This window comes from Simochromis diagramma, unplaced genomic scaffold, assembly GCF_900408965.1.
Source record: "Simochromis diagramma unplaced genomic scaffold, fSimDia1.1 OVJJ01000692.1, whole genome shotgun sequence".
Lineage (NCBI taxonomy): Eukaryota > Metazoa > Chordata > Actinopteri > Cichliformes > Cichlidae > Simochromis > Simochromis diagramma.
This window is the reverse complement of record NW_024387485.1, coordinates 178,853-195,716: the sequence shown is the minus strand read 5'-3', so window position 1 is coordinate 195,716 and position 16,864 is coordinate 178,853. Positions and strand designations below refer to the sequence as shown.

The following is a 16,864-nucleotide window of genomic DNA, read 5'->3' as shown; positions in this document are numbered from 1 at the left end:
TAAACATGAAAATGTTTATTACTTTGAGTACTTTGAATGCTCAAAGTAGAAAAGCGCTATATAGGATCTAGCCCATTTAACATTGTTATACAATGTGGTTGTAAACTGAGACAAAATGTCCATTGCCAAGTTTAGAGTTCAAAAATGAACAGAATGGGATTCAAACTGACGACTACAGGTGAGGACAAACCTATTAACTTTGTAAAGCTCAAAGCGTGTAAAATCAAGTCAGATCTGAGGAACTGGAACTGGGAATCCCATCAAGGTGGAAGGAATCACGAAGACCTACACCTGAGCTACAGGTGGTCACCTACTAACCCGAAGGTTGGTGGTTCCATCCCAGTCTGCATGCCAAATGTTCTTGGGAAACATACTAACCCCATGTTACCCTCCAATACATACATATGAATGTCTGTGGGAATGTTGGATAGAAAGCAGCTTAAAAAAAGTGTTTTGTGTGTTACGTTCTAGGTCTAGGCGTGTCCTGAACGCAACAAAACATTGGCCCACCACACTCCACCCAAGCAAGAACACAAACAACAATCTCTTTTAAAATTGCTAAGCAGCCATTTATTTGCTTCAGCAGTGAGCAGTGCCAAAAATAACAAACAAAACTCCCTAATGGTCCCTATGCTTTCTTACCCAAACTGAAGACCCAAACAAAAGACAATTCACTTACCTAACTTCCTAAACGAAAAACAGGAGAAAACGTAATCAACAAAAATGGCTTCTCACGCCTACTAGGCTGCTGTAGTGAACAATATATACAAGGTGGGGAAAAATACTCAATTGCTACTTTACAACTCTATTTACAAAACTAAGATACCAACACCACAGTGATCACGACCCATGACAAACTGAAACACAGGGCTTAAATACATAGAGGGAGCAATTAGGGCATGGACAACAGGAGGGAAACACAGCTGGGGCAAATCAGAACTGACGAGACAAGGAAGCGTAAACTGAACACACTGAGATAAGACAGACCTTCAAAGTAAAACAGGAAACACATAACAGTCACGCCTAACACAAAACACTGACAACATTGGATCGTAACATGTGTGATTGGGTGAATGAACAAGTTGTGCAAAGCGCTCTGAGTGCTCAGAGAGTAGAAAAGCGCTGTATAAGAACCAGCCCATTTACCATTTACCAAGAACTGATATGGGAAGATTTTGAAAGAAAACCTCAAGCAGTCGGTTGTGAAACTGGGTCTGGGTCGTTTCTTTGTCTTCCAACAATACCAACCCAAAACATGCATCGCTCTTTGTAAGAAACATTTCCAACTGAATGGCCTGCACAAAGCCCCGACTTGAACATATGTTGGGTGAACTGAAGACCAAGGTCTGTGCCTGAAGATCATCAAATTTGGAGGATCTTAAGAGATTTGTCAAAGAAGAATGGCCTAAAAACATGTGAGACTTAAAAACTGCATGACTACAGGCTCTTATACAGCAAAAAAGATACACAACTGACTTTCAGCATCAGGGGGGCAAATAATTAGTTTTTTGTGAAATAATATTGTTTCTGTGTGCGATTAAAATATAAAGATCAGAAATAAAACTATAATATTTGGAAAGGCTGCGTTAAAGTTTTCTTTTGTTTTGGTGCCTCAAAATACTTTTAAAGAATGACATTTTTATGGCGGGCTAATAATTCTGACCCTATCTGGATTAGACGCAAACACACAAAATATATCTTTATGTCCAAAATGTTTCTCCCATCTTTTAGCTTGTGAGCCACACCTCCTTTTTGATCTCCAGTAGAGGCCATAATAGAAAGAAAGATTGATTTCTAAAAACACATTTATTTACTTAATAATGATCCATATAAACATTCAGTTGTTCTGAATTATTTAAAGTAAACAAACTACCGTCATAGTCACAGAGATGTTGAAAAACATTCAGATAATCCATTATGAAATAATATTTCTATTCTAATCTCTCTTGCTCTTAACATTTGTATTAACAGTAACAGTATTTGTGTTAATCTTATATTTTGTACTCAAATAGATTGTCAACTTGTCTTGGCCCAGGATAAAATTCAACAATCATCCTTTTTTCCTTCTTTTTCATGTTGTAAGAAAAAACAAAAATAAAAGCCTGTCTTGTAAAGCATTCTCCAAATGCTTCCCAAATGTCACTAAATGGTGGTCTTTCTTACTGAACAAAAAGGACATTTATCTGAAACCCTAGGCTTGATGATAGACACAAAAGCATTGACCTGCATTAATGCCATGTAGAATCTGCCATCGTAAATCACCGGTATTTTTGGTCAGTGGTGGCCTATAAAGCAGCCCCCATACAAGTTTCACATCAAAACCAACATTTAAAAACAGTAACCTGAAAGCTGCTTTTCTAAAACAAAACACTTTGAGGGACGCAATGCATGTGTCCCAAAAATGTTTCAAATAATAGTCTGCAATTTCATTAATAGGTTCGGTGGGGTTCCAAAACAACGGTGCCACAGCGATGATGCAAAAAGACTGTTAGTAAGTGTGCAAGCCCTGTGAGAAATTCTCGGTAAAAACCAATGGCATTTCTTTAACCTACTCTCAATCAGTTCAAAAAAACCTTTCCAATTTTTCGTTCCCCCAAGTAAACACCCAAATATTTTAAACCACTTTTACCCATTTTAGTTCATCAGGTAATTTGGGTCCCCCTCTTGTCCATTTTCCTACTAACAAAGCCTTACTCTTACTCCAGTTAACCTTGGATGATGACATTTTACATCACATTTATAAAACATCTAAACTTTCTGTTAAAGTAAGGACATTTGACTCAAAAATACCATCTGGATAAGCTGAAAAGGTAAAGAAATTTAATTTAGTTTTACTTGATGTAACCTTTTTTTCAATTTGGCACAACAAAGGTTCAATATTTACAGAATTAAACATAGTTGACATAACCTTGTCGAATACCTCCTTACATTCAAAGGAGCACTTAAACCACTATTGACCATGGTGGTCAACCATTCAAAACCCTTTCAATGGTACAATAGAGGGTTTTAATCACTGAACCCAGAGGATAAACCAAAAGTCATCAATTTATCCCAGAGATATTGGTGCTCTACCCAATCAACTGCCTTTTCTTGGTCAAGGGAAATCAGACCAGAGTTTATGTCCAGTAGTTTAGAAATGTCAAAATAATCCCAAATTAGTGGTATGTTAGCTCTTATTGATCTGCCATGGATACATTACGACTGATCAAAATGTGTAACTTTGGTCAATCGCAACCTTTAAGATCTTATAGTCAGCACTTAAGAGACTGATGGTCTCCAATTCTTTATATCATAAAGATCTCCCTTCTTGGGAAGAAGAGTGAGCACTCTTCAGCAGCTGAGGGGTTGCTTTCCCCTAGCCCACCCTGTCATTGAGAACTTCCAACAGATCTTCAGCCAACACGGACCAGCGTGGTTTATAAAATTCCACAGGCAATCTATTCCTGGAGCTTTGCAATTTTCCGTACTCAACAGTAGGGCTGGGCGATATGGCCTAAAATTCATATCGCGATATAATTTGAAGCATGTGCTTTGGTAACGATATATATCACGATATATTCTTTTCTTCTGTATAACGTATTTTCCACATTATAAGGCACACTTAAAATCCTTTAATTTTCTCAAAAATCGAGACTGTGCCTTATGTATGAATTCTGGTAGTGCTTACTGACCGATTTTGGCGTGCAGAAATCTGTTAAAAAATGTTTTAGTACAACTTTGGTAAGCCGCACTGCTTGATGGATTGTCAGAGCATTACGGCTGCCGTAGTGAGGAGCTTCGTGGAATAATCTGGGTCCAAAACTCCGTCCACTTCAGGTCCCAAATTCAAACAAACACTATGAGTTAAAAACGGTCTGAATTCTTTCATCTTTAATTAAATCATCAGCGTTGCTGCTTTACCAGGTGTAACAATTAAGTTTTACATCCATGAAAACAGAATTTATTAAATTTAACGGAGTTAGAAGTTAACAGGAAGTTAGCTCGCTAGTTTACACCTAAACATTTCATACCATGTTCTGACTGAGAGATTTTTGAAACTAATTAAAACGTACAGCTCTGCTACCACTTCCAACATAAATGAAGACAGAAAACTAAACGGCAGTGGCGTTTGCAGGGTTACTGAAGTTGGACTACCTGGTATATAATGATGTGCTACGTGATTGCTAGCGACACAGCTATGGTAGCATAACATTAGCAAAGTGAAGCTGGAGGATGAACGCCAACTTTTTTTCCACTCGATAAAAGTTAACGTGAGGGATTCTGGTGGTCAGGGACAAATGCAGTCGCATAGCAGGATGCTATACACGGGCCAAACTTCAGTCAGGAGAACAACTGAGATTATTAATCCACAATACGAGGTTAGTTATTAAGATACTGCAACAACATGGGAATAGAGCAGCTGCGAGAGAATTCAACATTAATGAATCAGTGTTACGGAAGTGGAGGAAGCGCAGTTTTTGGCTTTCCCCATATTTCAAAAGTGCTTCATCTCTTTGCTATGACTGTCGCCCGCCATAATTTGCAGATGATAATGGTTGTAGCCACTGCGATGCTTTCGACCAAAACAGGCACAGCTTGATGACATCATCAACATGCGCTATCGCGATAGAGCGATACAGTCAAAATCTCTAACGTTGGCCAAATTTATATCGTTTCTATCGTATATCGTTTATATCGCCCACCCCTACTCAACAATGCCTCCTGCAGTTCTTCTAGAGTTGAGGGATGATTCAAGACAATGTTGTGTTGTTCTGAAACCTTTGGCAAATTATTAACAAACTCCTCCATCTTCTGTGCATTTCACAGATAATTTGAAAACGTTAACGGACAAGAGCTCCCTCTGTGCTGAGCCCTGGCAGAACAGTCGAAGCAGTTTTGTGCCTCAACTTTGCCGATGTGCACCCAGAGGGGAGCATTGTCTTTGCTTATCATGATGTGACAACTGCTGCAGCAATATATCATTGCCAATAGTTGGCAAATTGGACAGGATGATCTTTCACAAAACAACTCCCCTCTCAACTAGGCTATTCACCTTGTCTATAGAATCCAGAAACATGACAACCGCATTATTTCTCCTAGACCCTGCCTCCATGCTGTCACATTCGACAAGTTCCCCTACAGCCAAACAACACTTCTCAACCGAGTAATTCAGTGGGTATTTTAATACCATGCTGACAGGAAAGGCTCCAAAAGCCTTCAGAACCACATATCATTCCCGCTATCGTACCCAGCTAAGTGCTATATGCTGCTGAAAAAATCACCAAAAACACGCCAGTGAAAGAAAGTTGTGTGAACAGAACTAAAATGTGAATCACCACTGTAAAAAGTAAAGTTCAAACCTTTAGAAAACCTCACACTCATTCTCCTCTCCACACATGCAGCAGACGCTCATGCATGCACACTCAAAAGAAAGACGGACGGACAGACAGAACATGTTCTGTTCAGTATGACTTGAATCTGCTTTAACTCATCAGGAAAGTGTTCACTGTCATCACTGATCAAGGGGAAGTTATTCTCCCAAACTCTGCTATACAGCTGGATTCTGCAACCACAGGAGTCACCCCCTGCTGGCCATTAAAAAGAACTAAGGCGCTTCAGTATTGTCTACTCTTTTTAGAGCCAGAAGCTATATCCATCTTTTATTTCGTCTATGATAACGGCAATCCACAGATTCAATGTGGTCATCTCTCTTATGTAAGCAAAGCAGACCGTCTGGTCGAAGGTTTCAATAAAATATTGAAGCATAACAGAACCCAGCATATTCACATCACTAAGTGAGCCCCCAGCAGCAGAGGACATTGATTGATTGACTTAATCCATCCCAATTTGAGTTGCTTTTAAAACTGGTTTATTGTTTTTTACAACACAAAGACAAAGCCATCAAGATTACGAAGCAAGCATGGAAAAGGAAGAAACCCTTAAGCTCTCTATAAATTACCCCTTTAGTTCCCTTAATTTATTTTCATCAACACCAAAGCTTCATATGCCCTAATACATGATACATGTGTAGCAGCTAGTCAGTAGCAATATTTAAAATGCATGCTCATCAAATGCACTCCAAATCGTGACACAGGAGATTAGTTTGTGGCCATAAAGGTTGTATAATATAAATGTAGCACAGTATTCCGTCACAGGATCAAATCAAGGATCAAATATTCTCGTAAGGTCATCCAGTGAGAGAATCTGCCAAATCGAACATGTGGCGCTACCTGCCTCAAACCCTTGTGAAGAAGCGAGCAGCTGAACGTAACCTCAGCGCAATGTAAGACTGAAAGCAGTGTGTGTTTATTTCATCGTGTTAGGGTTTGGTACAGCTTTAAGAAATGATGATGATTTCTACAAATTAGAAAGCGCTGTTCTGTTTTCACAACAACGCAATAAATGTTTTCATTTTTTTTAAACACCAAAATCGATAAATAATCATCACAAAAGATTACGCTGTCAATATTGAACAAAATGATTGTGATTATAGTTTTGCCAAGGACTGTGCAGCCCTAGCTTGTTGCACAAAAACGGCAGTGATTTGTGTCACTTGAAAGGTTGCCTTCAGTTGACACCTACGGTTTCCCACAGTTACTTTTTTTCTAACCATTACCTCGGTCACTCTTCTTTGATTGTGTCCTGACAAAGACGTGCCAGGAAGTGGATGTTGGGGACATTTCGGTCAGCGATATTGTTGATTCCCCTTCTCCCAAGATTTTCCTCTTCCATCAGTTTTTTTTCCTGGTCTCCCGTTGTACTCTTGGCCTGCTGCGATCCCCCTCTTTTCTTTTCTTTTCTTTTTTTTTTTTGCCTTGTTGTCTCCTTAACTGGACTCCCCCAGGCCTGATTCTTTGGCTCAGTGGGGCTGTTGCTTGGCCGCTTTCTTTCTGTGGGCACACAAGGACTCCTGGATTCAGAGCTGACATTGATTTTCCTTTTCTTTGGCAATTTGAACCATGAAGAAAATGCAGACGCTTAGTAGTAGTATGTTTTTTTTTTTTTTTTTTTTTTTTTTTTTTAAATGAGATCATTTAGATAAATGGCAGTAAGTCTGGGACAGATGAAGACTATTCCTATCTTGAATTCTTTAACTCATTTAACTCGATGCTTTGAGGAAGCACAAGCAAGTCAATATTGTTTTTTTGCTCATACTGCTGCAGTTTTTCCTTCTGTTAACTTGCATTTCCTTCTTGAGCTTTCCAGAAACAGCAAAACAACCAGGGTTTCGTTAGCCGCTGTTTCCGCAAAGAGCAGAGCAAAAAGTGTGGACTACAGCAGATGTTCAGGCAGGACCAGCACTACGGGGAAGTGGCTGAGGGGGCAGTTAAAAATGGTGATGGGGCAAATTTTATCCTGCTGTGCCTATTTTTACCTTTTCTTTATTAATCACCTAGAAATATAATGGCATGTTTGACTCAATTTACCCCGGTTTATCTTCCATTATTACTTAAATTAGTACCATTTATAAAATGATCTCCATGTTTTATGCAGTATGACTTGAAACTAGAGATTCTAGCCCAGAAAAATCATCAGGGATATGTTCATGCAGGTCATACAATAGAGAGCTGAAGGTCGTTCTATACAGCTGGATTTGGGTTTTTTTGCGACCCGGGGAATTGCATCCAGCTGGGTATTAAATACAATGCTGTTAATATTGTGAATTGAATGAAATTAGCCAATTCATTTATTTTGCATTAGCTCAAAAAGAATCTGTACAGCCATGAAGAGCAGCCAAAGCAGAAACATAGATGCGTTCTGTCTTCTGACACTCCCTTCAAGCACAGCGTTATGTCCAAATTCCTCGACGACATTGATCCGTATCAGGATAGCGTCACACAGTTGCTGCAGACTTGTCAGGTGCATCCGTACGTGAATCATAGAATCATACATGTGGTGACTATGGTCACCAAATTTTTGTCATTTAATTTTTTTGTAATTGTTCCTTTAGTTTAGCATGAATCCCCTTGAAAAAGAATAGTTTTTCCGTTTTTGTTTTACTTGTTTTTTGAAAAAAAAAAAAAAAAAAAAAGCTTGCCAAAAATACTTAAACTTTAAAAATGTATGTTGTCCTTTGTCCTTCCAGTGGGCCAGATTAGAGTCTTTGCTGGGCTGATTATGCCATATTTGACACCCCTGCTGTATACCATAGAGATGGCTGTGTGGGGAAAATCTTAGTAGATCAGCAGTTTCTGAAATACTCCGACACCAAGCAGTCAAACAGGTGTACCTAACAAAGTGACAGTGACTGTGTAAGGGCTTTGACTTGACCACTGTTCAGGCAAATTAGCTCGGCTGACTCCAGTCAGTTCACTGTTGAGATTTTGCAGATCATTGTCATTTTGTAGAATTTGAAACCGCTGCAGCTGTGCTGTGATCACAGTTTCACACATCAAAGACTGTGTAGCAAGGGAAAAAAAATTAAAAGGCTGTAAATTGGCTTCAGTGTGGTGTGACTCGTGTCTGTTTGTGTCAGCAATTAAGTCACTTCAGTTTAAATCTTTAATGTTGCCTCCATGTGTTCTGGCCTGAAAATTACAGAATTGGGAAAAGGAAATGGTTTCAGTGAAAGTAGAGAGTCAGATTTGTGTGATACATACCCAGATAAGGTTGGGAAACGTGCAGTCAGCTGAGACTGAAGAAGTCACTGAAAACGCTACGTCCAGATGAACAGAATCAACCTTTTGGGTCATTACTGTTTATTGTACCTTTCTAGCTACTCTTAAATCTGCTACATTGGATTGGTTGCGCTGAACAAGTCCCTGATGTGAAATGTGCCCTAGCCATTATCCTTACTTGACCTTGTTATTTAGCACCAGACCTCGCTGAAAATGGAAAGAAAGTCTGAATACTGGGTCTTAATTTCTCAGTTAAAGAAAAAAAGGAGGGCACCATATATAAAGGATGGATTTAACCTCCGGATACACAATATGAACCCAATGAATGCCGTAAATGGGGAAAATGACCCTATTTGTCGCATGATTTATGGCCTCTGTAAACATTTCTTCTAATGACTTTATAGCCTGAGTCAGAAGTTTCAAGTTCTCTTTAATACTTCAGTAAGATGATGTTCATTTGGTAAATGATGCTCCCATTATAGTCTAATGGACAATAGAACAGGGAGTGCTTTAGGATGAGGTTATTTTGTGATTGACAAAGTACTGCTATTATAGTCATACAACATTCCTGGAGTTATAATTCAGGTCCACCCCTCAGCCAGCATGTCCAGTCTTGTGAAAAAAAACAATGCCAAACCTGAGGCTTTAAAATAGCCGCCCACTAGCCAGTGTGTCACGTCACAGTGACGGCCATCCATCTCTTAAATAGTCTATGGTTGTTAGTTAGAGAGAGACATAACACAGAGGACACTGTCAGCAACTTGGGGTTTTTCCATGTCTGGTATTGCATCAGTGTTTCCTTGTGTGTTTTTAGTAGTTTGTGACTTGACTGTAAACTTAGGACAGGTGAGTTAAAATGACCGAAATCTGCTCTGATATTTGGTAGTTTCAGTACAAGAGAATGGAGACTAGCGGGGGACTGTTGTGACATGAGTGCAAATGAACTGGGCGAATAATATAAATACATTTCCTTCACTTCCACTGTATTTATTTTAGTTTTGTTGTTACAGCCATTTTATTTGATCTTGAATGCATTTGTTGTTTTTTATTTTAAAAAGTTGTGAAACTCTTGTTTAAATGATCAATTGTGCTGCCTCCATAGAAATTCCGTCTGTTTTTATTTAAAGGCCTCACTTAACTTGTGCATTTTTTATAGATGTACTCGAGGCTGGTACAACACACATCTGACTTACTTGTTAATAATTTGTTTTAAGAAACTGCCAGGGTTTGTTTCTTTTCCCCTAAAGCCTAAATGAACATTTAAGTTTTTGTCAAGTCAAAAATTACATTGAGTTTACTTGAAAAATGACAAACTGTCCATGTTAAAAAGCTGAAGATGTGTATTTCTGGCATTGTGTGTGTTCTCGCATGCAGGGGTCAGAAATCACCCAACAGCTATTTTTATACAGCAGGTGGGGGAACCCTGAGGCATGCCTACAGTTGAAATTTACCTGCCCCCCAATGTCTGTGTCTGTGTCTGGGGATTTAAGATTGGCACGTGACAGATAAGAGCAGTGATCCTCCTCCCGTGTCTGTGCACTCACACAGAGAGTATGCACCATGGTGCGTTTGCATGTGCTAAACTCTGCTAAGCCTCGGCCGTGGGGAAGAAGAGCACATTTCCTCTTTCCAGAAATCTCTTCATTGCTGTAAGAAGAATCAAATAATCAGATTAGCTAAGGCCATGCAAACTAAGCTGAATTACTTGATTGTGTTTACTACCAACTAAAACAAAAAGACAAGCTTCTTCTCACACTGGGCTGGACTCAGTCTGGGGTAGATGGCCCCCTCCTCCTGCTCCTCTCGCCCCAGGCCGTATGGAGGAGCTTTAATGGCTGCTGTTGTTTCACACTAAGAGCCAATCTGGCTGTGCTCCTGGAGCCATCAGACGGGCTGTTAGCACACAAACAACAGCATCACTCCAGCTATCAGCTGCAGTAAAAACAGTGTGGGACCTCCTGTGGTTCAGGATGATCCTAGCCCCCCCACATCCTCGTTGATGCTGGTGCAGATTAGACTGTCGGCATGCGAGGAGACTGTTTGTCACAGGCTCTGGCTAAGATCGGGCTCCGGGGCAGAATTTCTCGGATTTTTGACAGGCGTCGTGTCGCCTCCCTCTGTTCTATACAACAGAAGAGAGGAGCTGCCATCTGGATGGAGCCCAGGCAATGCCAGGGAGGACAAAAGAAAGACAAGATTTTTTTGTGTATGTTAATTCTTTTCCCTCTTCTTTATTCACTCCTGCCGTCTGCTTCTCTGTCCCCCTGTTTCCCTCCAGAGCTTCACCCCACAGTGTTCCCTTCCCGAAAGTCAACCGTTGTAAGCCCTGCCCACAGACTTGGAGTCACGTTTTACACAACACCCCTCACAACAATAACCCGCGATGTTTTTATCTCAGTAAATCAGTCTGATTGGAAGGCACCATTGATCCATTCCAGTGCTCCTGAGCTTTTTCATCGGGCATTCTTTATGGAAAAGGCAACGATGGATACAGTTCAAAAAGATCAAAAAGTCTGAAATAAACATTTAAGGAAAATGATATCCTAAAATGCATTTACATTCATTTAAAAAAAAAAAAATTTTTAAGTCGTTGTGGTTTTATTTTTGCTTGCTTATTTTTGTTTTGGCCCATTATTAAGTGCTTAATTTATTTGAGAATGTAGTTATTTGGGCCAAGGCCAAGAATAATGCTGGTCATCTTCTACTCTTGCATTAGCAACTTCAAAGTAGCTTCAGAGCTAGTCTAGGACAGCCATCCCACTTCCACAGTATAAAAGGTCCGGTGGCTACTGTGACATCACTCATGTCACCTTTGCGATCGGATCAGACTGAAAACACAAGCTCATTGGCTAAAGGAATTCAAAGTCATTAGCCAATTGTTTATTTCCGAATCTTATTCTCTGACACTGAGGGGAAAAAATCTGTTTGCATTTTAATCAGTGTAATCCAAAACAAGTAACTGAAACCATAAATGTTTATAGAGGTCTGGGCACTTTTGCAGCTACAGCTATTGCTCCCTGGTGGCCATTTAAGAGAATGCAGGTCTAATGGTGCAGACGACAGTCAGGACATGTTCCCCGACCCAAAGGCGCAGGGAACAAACGCTCTTGTCCACTGGAAAAACTCCAACGTACAGGCAGCAAGGCGAGGGGATACTAAGATGCCTACCTCAGCCTGCCGCCTCTCGCCAAGGGCAACTCTAGACTAAGGGAGTCCAGCTCCTCTCCAGGGTTGTGGAGCCCAAGCCGTGCGTTGAGCTGGTACCTCTCAACCTCACGCGGTGGATCGGGTCCTTCCCCACCAGAGAGGTGACATTCCATTTCCCAATCGTTAGTCTCGGTAGCTGGTGATTGGCCCAACAGGGTCTCTGCCCCCGGCCGCCGCATGGGCCCACCCTACAGGTAGTAGCCCCATGTCCCATGGTCTCCAGGCGCTCACCCTCGGGCACCCTCCCTGGGCCTGGTTCCAGGGTGGGGCCCTGGTAACCCTATCCTGGGCAGGGTGAATTGTTCCCTAGATCTTATACTCACAGGGGTTTTTGAATCCTCTCTTTGTCTGGTCCATCACCTGAGACCAGTCTGCCATGGGAGGCTGCACGAGGGAGCAAAAGCCCCCTGGCAACATAGCCCCTGAGATCCCTGGGACACACAAGCCCCTCCACCATGTGAAGGTAGCGGATGTATGGATGGAAGGAACGTTTAGTATTTCCAAACAAAAATGCTGCACTACATGTATTACAAATAAAGAAAACGTATCATGACAGTCCCCGTAGATCTCCATCAAATACCATATCCCATCAGTATGACTACATATAAATTATTACCTATAAAGAATATTCCACTGAAAATAATTTGTTCTGTGGTAAACAGGCAAATGAGATACAATCGCTAAGACTGTTTGTTTGAAAAATCCATGCAGCTGAGGGTCTTCTTTGTTCTGGAGAGCTTTCAGTACACCGGAAGAAACACTGCAAAGGAGAGGTAGAAATGACTGAAAAGTCTTAAAAATGATCCAAAAAGATTCAGTTTAATGTCATTTGGGCAAAGAAAGAGGGTACCGTATTTACCGCACTATAAGGCTCACCAGATTATAAGGCGCACTGTTGAAGACTGGCTCTGTTTTCATACATAAGGCGCATCATATTATAAGGCGCATTAAGACAAACAAAAAATAACTCGACCTTTATTAAGCTCATTCACAGTAACTCTTAACGCTGTTAAGCTGTAACACATTAAATATTGAAAAATACACTTACATTTCCAGTACGGTACATTCAACTTCCACAATTCCCTCAAACTCTTCACCTTCCGTGTCTGAGTTACGGTAAACAGCTGGGCAATTTCGGCATCAAGCATGCCCGGATCCCTCTCACACCGGATTAAGGCGTTTAAGTGCATTCATCAAATAAACATCGGATGAGTTAAATTTAACAACCATTCACAGGCTGTTAAGCTGTAACAGTGAAAAAACACTTTTCCATACGTAATTCAACTTCAACATAAACCTTAACTTCCGTGTCTGGTTACGGTAAACAGCTGGGCAATTCGGCATCAAGCATGCCGGACTCACACGAAAAAGGCGTTTAAAGCACTCAGAATAAACATCGGATGAGTAAAACTAACCAACTCATTCACAGTAACTCTAACATTGTTAGCTGTTAAACATCAAATATTGAACAATACACTTACATTTCCAGTACATTCAACTTCCACAAATCCATCAAACTCTTCACCTTCAGTGTCTGAGTTAAACAGCTGGGCAATTTCGGCATCAAGCATGCCCTGATCCCTCTCATCATTATCCGAATCAGTCTCGTTGCCGTTACTTAGCTGTTCAGTGATTATTCCAGCCTTCGTGAAAGCTCGGACGACACTTGAGACTGATACCTTAGCCCAAGCAGCCACGATCCATTGGCAGATAGTGGCGTAACTCGCTCGGCATTGCCTCCCTGTCTTGGTGAATGTGTGTTCGCCTTCTGTCATCCAATGCTCCCACACAGCTCGTAATTTAACTTTGAACGACCTGTTGATACCAATATCTAGTGGTTGGAGTTCTTTGGTTAATCCACCCAGAATGACGGCAAGCTCCGAATTAGTTTGCTTCACTTGGGTTTTGACAGCCTCGGTGAGATGGGCGCGCATGGAGTCGTAGATCAAAAGAGACGGAGATTTGTGGAAAAAGCCATCCAGTCTCTTGACATAAACTTCCCTCAGCCACTCGCTCATTTTCTCTCTCTCGTTCCCTGTGGTGCATATAGATACCGTACTGGTCCCTGTTTTCTCGACAGTACGGTTCACGGGGATGTCAAAGGTGAGGGGGACCTCGTCCATGTTAGTGATGTGTTCTGGCCGGATCTTCTTTTCAGTGATCTTATTCTGGCAGTACGTGCGGAAAATGGCCAACTTTTCTTTGTAATCCTTTGGCAGTTGCTGTGAGACAGTAGTTCTTGTGCGGATTGAGAGATTATGCCTTTTCATAAAACAGAAGCACCAAGAATGTCCCCCTCGAAAGTCGTTGATCTGCATGTCACGTGCTACCGCTGTTGCCTTGAGTCGAATAGAGACTGTAGAGACACTTCTACCTGCTGTTCTCTGTTCAATAACCCACTGTTCAATTTTGTCCTCTAACTGCGGCCATCGCGCCTTGTTCCCTCGGAAACTCCTTTTGGTCTTCTTTACTTGTTTTAGGTCATCTTTTTGCTTCCTCCACTTGCGCACTATGGACTCATTAATGCCGAATTGTCTGGCAGCTACTCTATTTCCATTCTCTTCTGCATAACTAATTGCTCGAAGTTTAAAATCAGCTTCGTAAGCGTGTCTCTTCGCGGGTGCCATTTTGGAGTCGTTATACACACACAACACGGTAATGTTGTGTTGAAGCACAGTACGTATTACTCCGCGAGCCTCCTGGCAACGGTAACCGTAATGCTCCAAAAAGTGGCACTAAAAATCTTTTTTTGACAGATTTTTGAGCATAGTGTGCCACATAAAACCGGTTCGAGGTCAGTAAGCACAAACCAAAATTCATACATAAGGCGCACCAGATTATAAGGCGCACTGTCGATTTTTGTGAAGATTTAAGGATTTTACGTGCGCCTTATAGTGCGGTAAATACGGTATGTAACTATTACTAATGGCTTATTTATTGACTTTTTTGAAAAGGTTTTGCATTTGATGTTTAAAATGGCACAGGAGTCCTTGTTGAGCCGTGTTGCTTAAAAAGACGAGCTGCTGCACTGCTGAATAGGAGTGGGTTTTTATAATCGATTTATCGATTAAAATCGATTCTGGCTTGGATAACGTAAAATCGATTCATTAAAATCCTGAATCGATTTTTTTTAATATTAATTTATTTTGCCCGAAATGCCAGAATCTCAGGTGAAAGATCACAAAATTTCAACAACCACCAAACAGCTAAGACAGTAAATGAGAGCAGGTACACGGATTCTGCACAAAGACGTAAACACACAGCGCGGACCCGCGGATCAGAATCAGTGAGATGTCGCCTTTCTCAGCTGACGGTCAGGGCTGAAAGCTGACAGCTCGCTGATTCTGATCCGCGGGTCCGCGCTGTGTGTTCACGCCCTTTTTGCGCTGATTCTAAAGCTGTTAGTTTGATGTCTCTCCAAACAATACTGACCAAACCATCAGCAAAAGAAGATCCAAACTATGCTTCACATAAACATCGTCATGAATTCCCCCTGACTTTTCCTGTTTTGCTTCCACCACGATGCACAGCTCTCTCTCTCTCTCTCTCTCCCTGTCTGTCTGTTTTCTGCATTATTCGCTTGCTTGTTACGCACAAGTCTACCGCTGTTTACAGCGCTGTCGGCCGACGTTTTTTTTTTTTTTTCGTTTTACATTCTTCCGAAAAGAAAACCTAATTTCTGCTGTTCAATATTGAACAAATTTAAACTTTTTAAAATTATGCAAAATGCAAAACGCTTAGCCGTGTCTCTAATAAAACCTCTGTAACTTCAGAGGTAACGTTCATATGTTGATTAATGGTTTTCTTTCGTTTTTGATGTACTGCAGAATATTTTTATAAAATCCCAGGCCAGGAAAACCACCTTCATGTTTTTCTGTGTTTTATCTTCAGCTACTTTGACACAAAGGCATCTGCTGTGATGCTCACACCTTTGATAAAGTCTTGTGTGTGTCAGCTTCCTTTTTATACATACAAAAATATGTAAATGTACTGATCTGAATTATAATATTTCTGACTGTCAAAATTTCCCAAATTCGAATCGAATCGAATTAAATCGAATCGTGGATCGAATCGATTCGGGACCTTGTGAATCGGAATTGAATCGATTCTAGAAATCAGTGACGATACCCAGCCCTACTGCTGAACCCATGCATGCACAGGAAGTGATGTAGTATTTAGCCTCGAATTAAAGAAATAGACAATCTCACACTCCTGTGCAGGTTGATCGACAGAGGAGACATGGTTTCAGAGCGCTGGCAACCGAAAAACCTTGTGAATTTCAACTTGAGCAATGACAGTAATGAGAAGCTCTGTCTGCTGCGTGATTGACAGCTCAGTCTGTAGCTTTTGCTGTTTGATATTCAGATGCTTTTGGTTGAGCAGCTCAGAGGAAATCTTCACTCTTTCTGTTCATTTCTGTTAAAAAAATATTATTCTTTAGTATCTTATAAGATTGCCTGAATATTAGTAATTGTTCCAGTCCTGTCATACAGCTGCTGTCATCTCATAGCTATTTTTATTTCTGCAGACTGGATCTTCCCCGGATGGTTCCTGTTGACTTCGACTGAAGAGCCTCTCCGTCACTTCTCATCACTTTACCCCACACGGGGATTTACATTAGCCAATCTGGTGAGGAATCTTTTTAATTAATTATATTTTTTTGCCTGTAAAACACCCCCTCAGTGAGTGTGTGTGGACCTGCATAGAGTCTCTGAAGAAAACGACTGAATAGTTGGTGTAAAATCAGCTGTGTGGGGACATAATAGGATTCAGTTTATATCTGATGAGATGCAGAGAAATCTTCAGAGACCACATTCACAAGTTCTTGGATGTAATCCAGAGATGAGCTGCTTGGAACTGGTGAATGTATTGTTTTGGCTCTTTGTTGATTCCTGTGCGTGTGCGTTTACGTGACTGGTTTTGTGATATTTTTTTTTCTGTTGTCTTGTTTGTGTGACATGACAGGAAATCTAAAATGTTCAGCAGCAGCAGCAGCTGTGGTGCTTTACCCAGCAAACACCTCTAGAACATGTTGTCCCACATCACAAAGGTCATTGCAT

At 40.9% G+C, this 16,864-nt stretch overlaps 1 protein-coding gene across 2 annotated transcripts in view; it reads left to right on the top strand.

The window, feature by feature from the left end:
- large2 (LARGE xylosyl- and glucuronyltransferase 2) overlaps positions 1-16,864 on the top strand; it is a 139,619-nt gene that overhangs the window by 50,354 nt on the left and 72,401 nt on the right. For both annotated transcript variants that reach the window (XM_040016768.1, XM_040016767.1), the window contains one exon: positions 16,333-16,433. The gene's annotated coding sequence lies outside the window, so the exon portion shown is untranslated. The remainder of the gene's footprint in view (positions 1-16,332; positions 16,434-16,864) is intronic.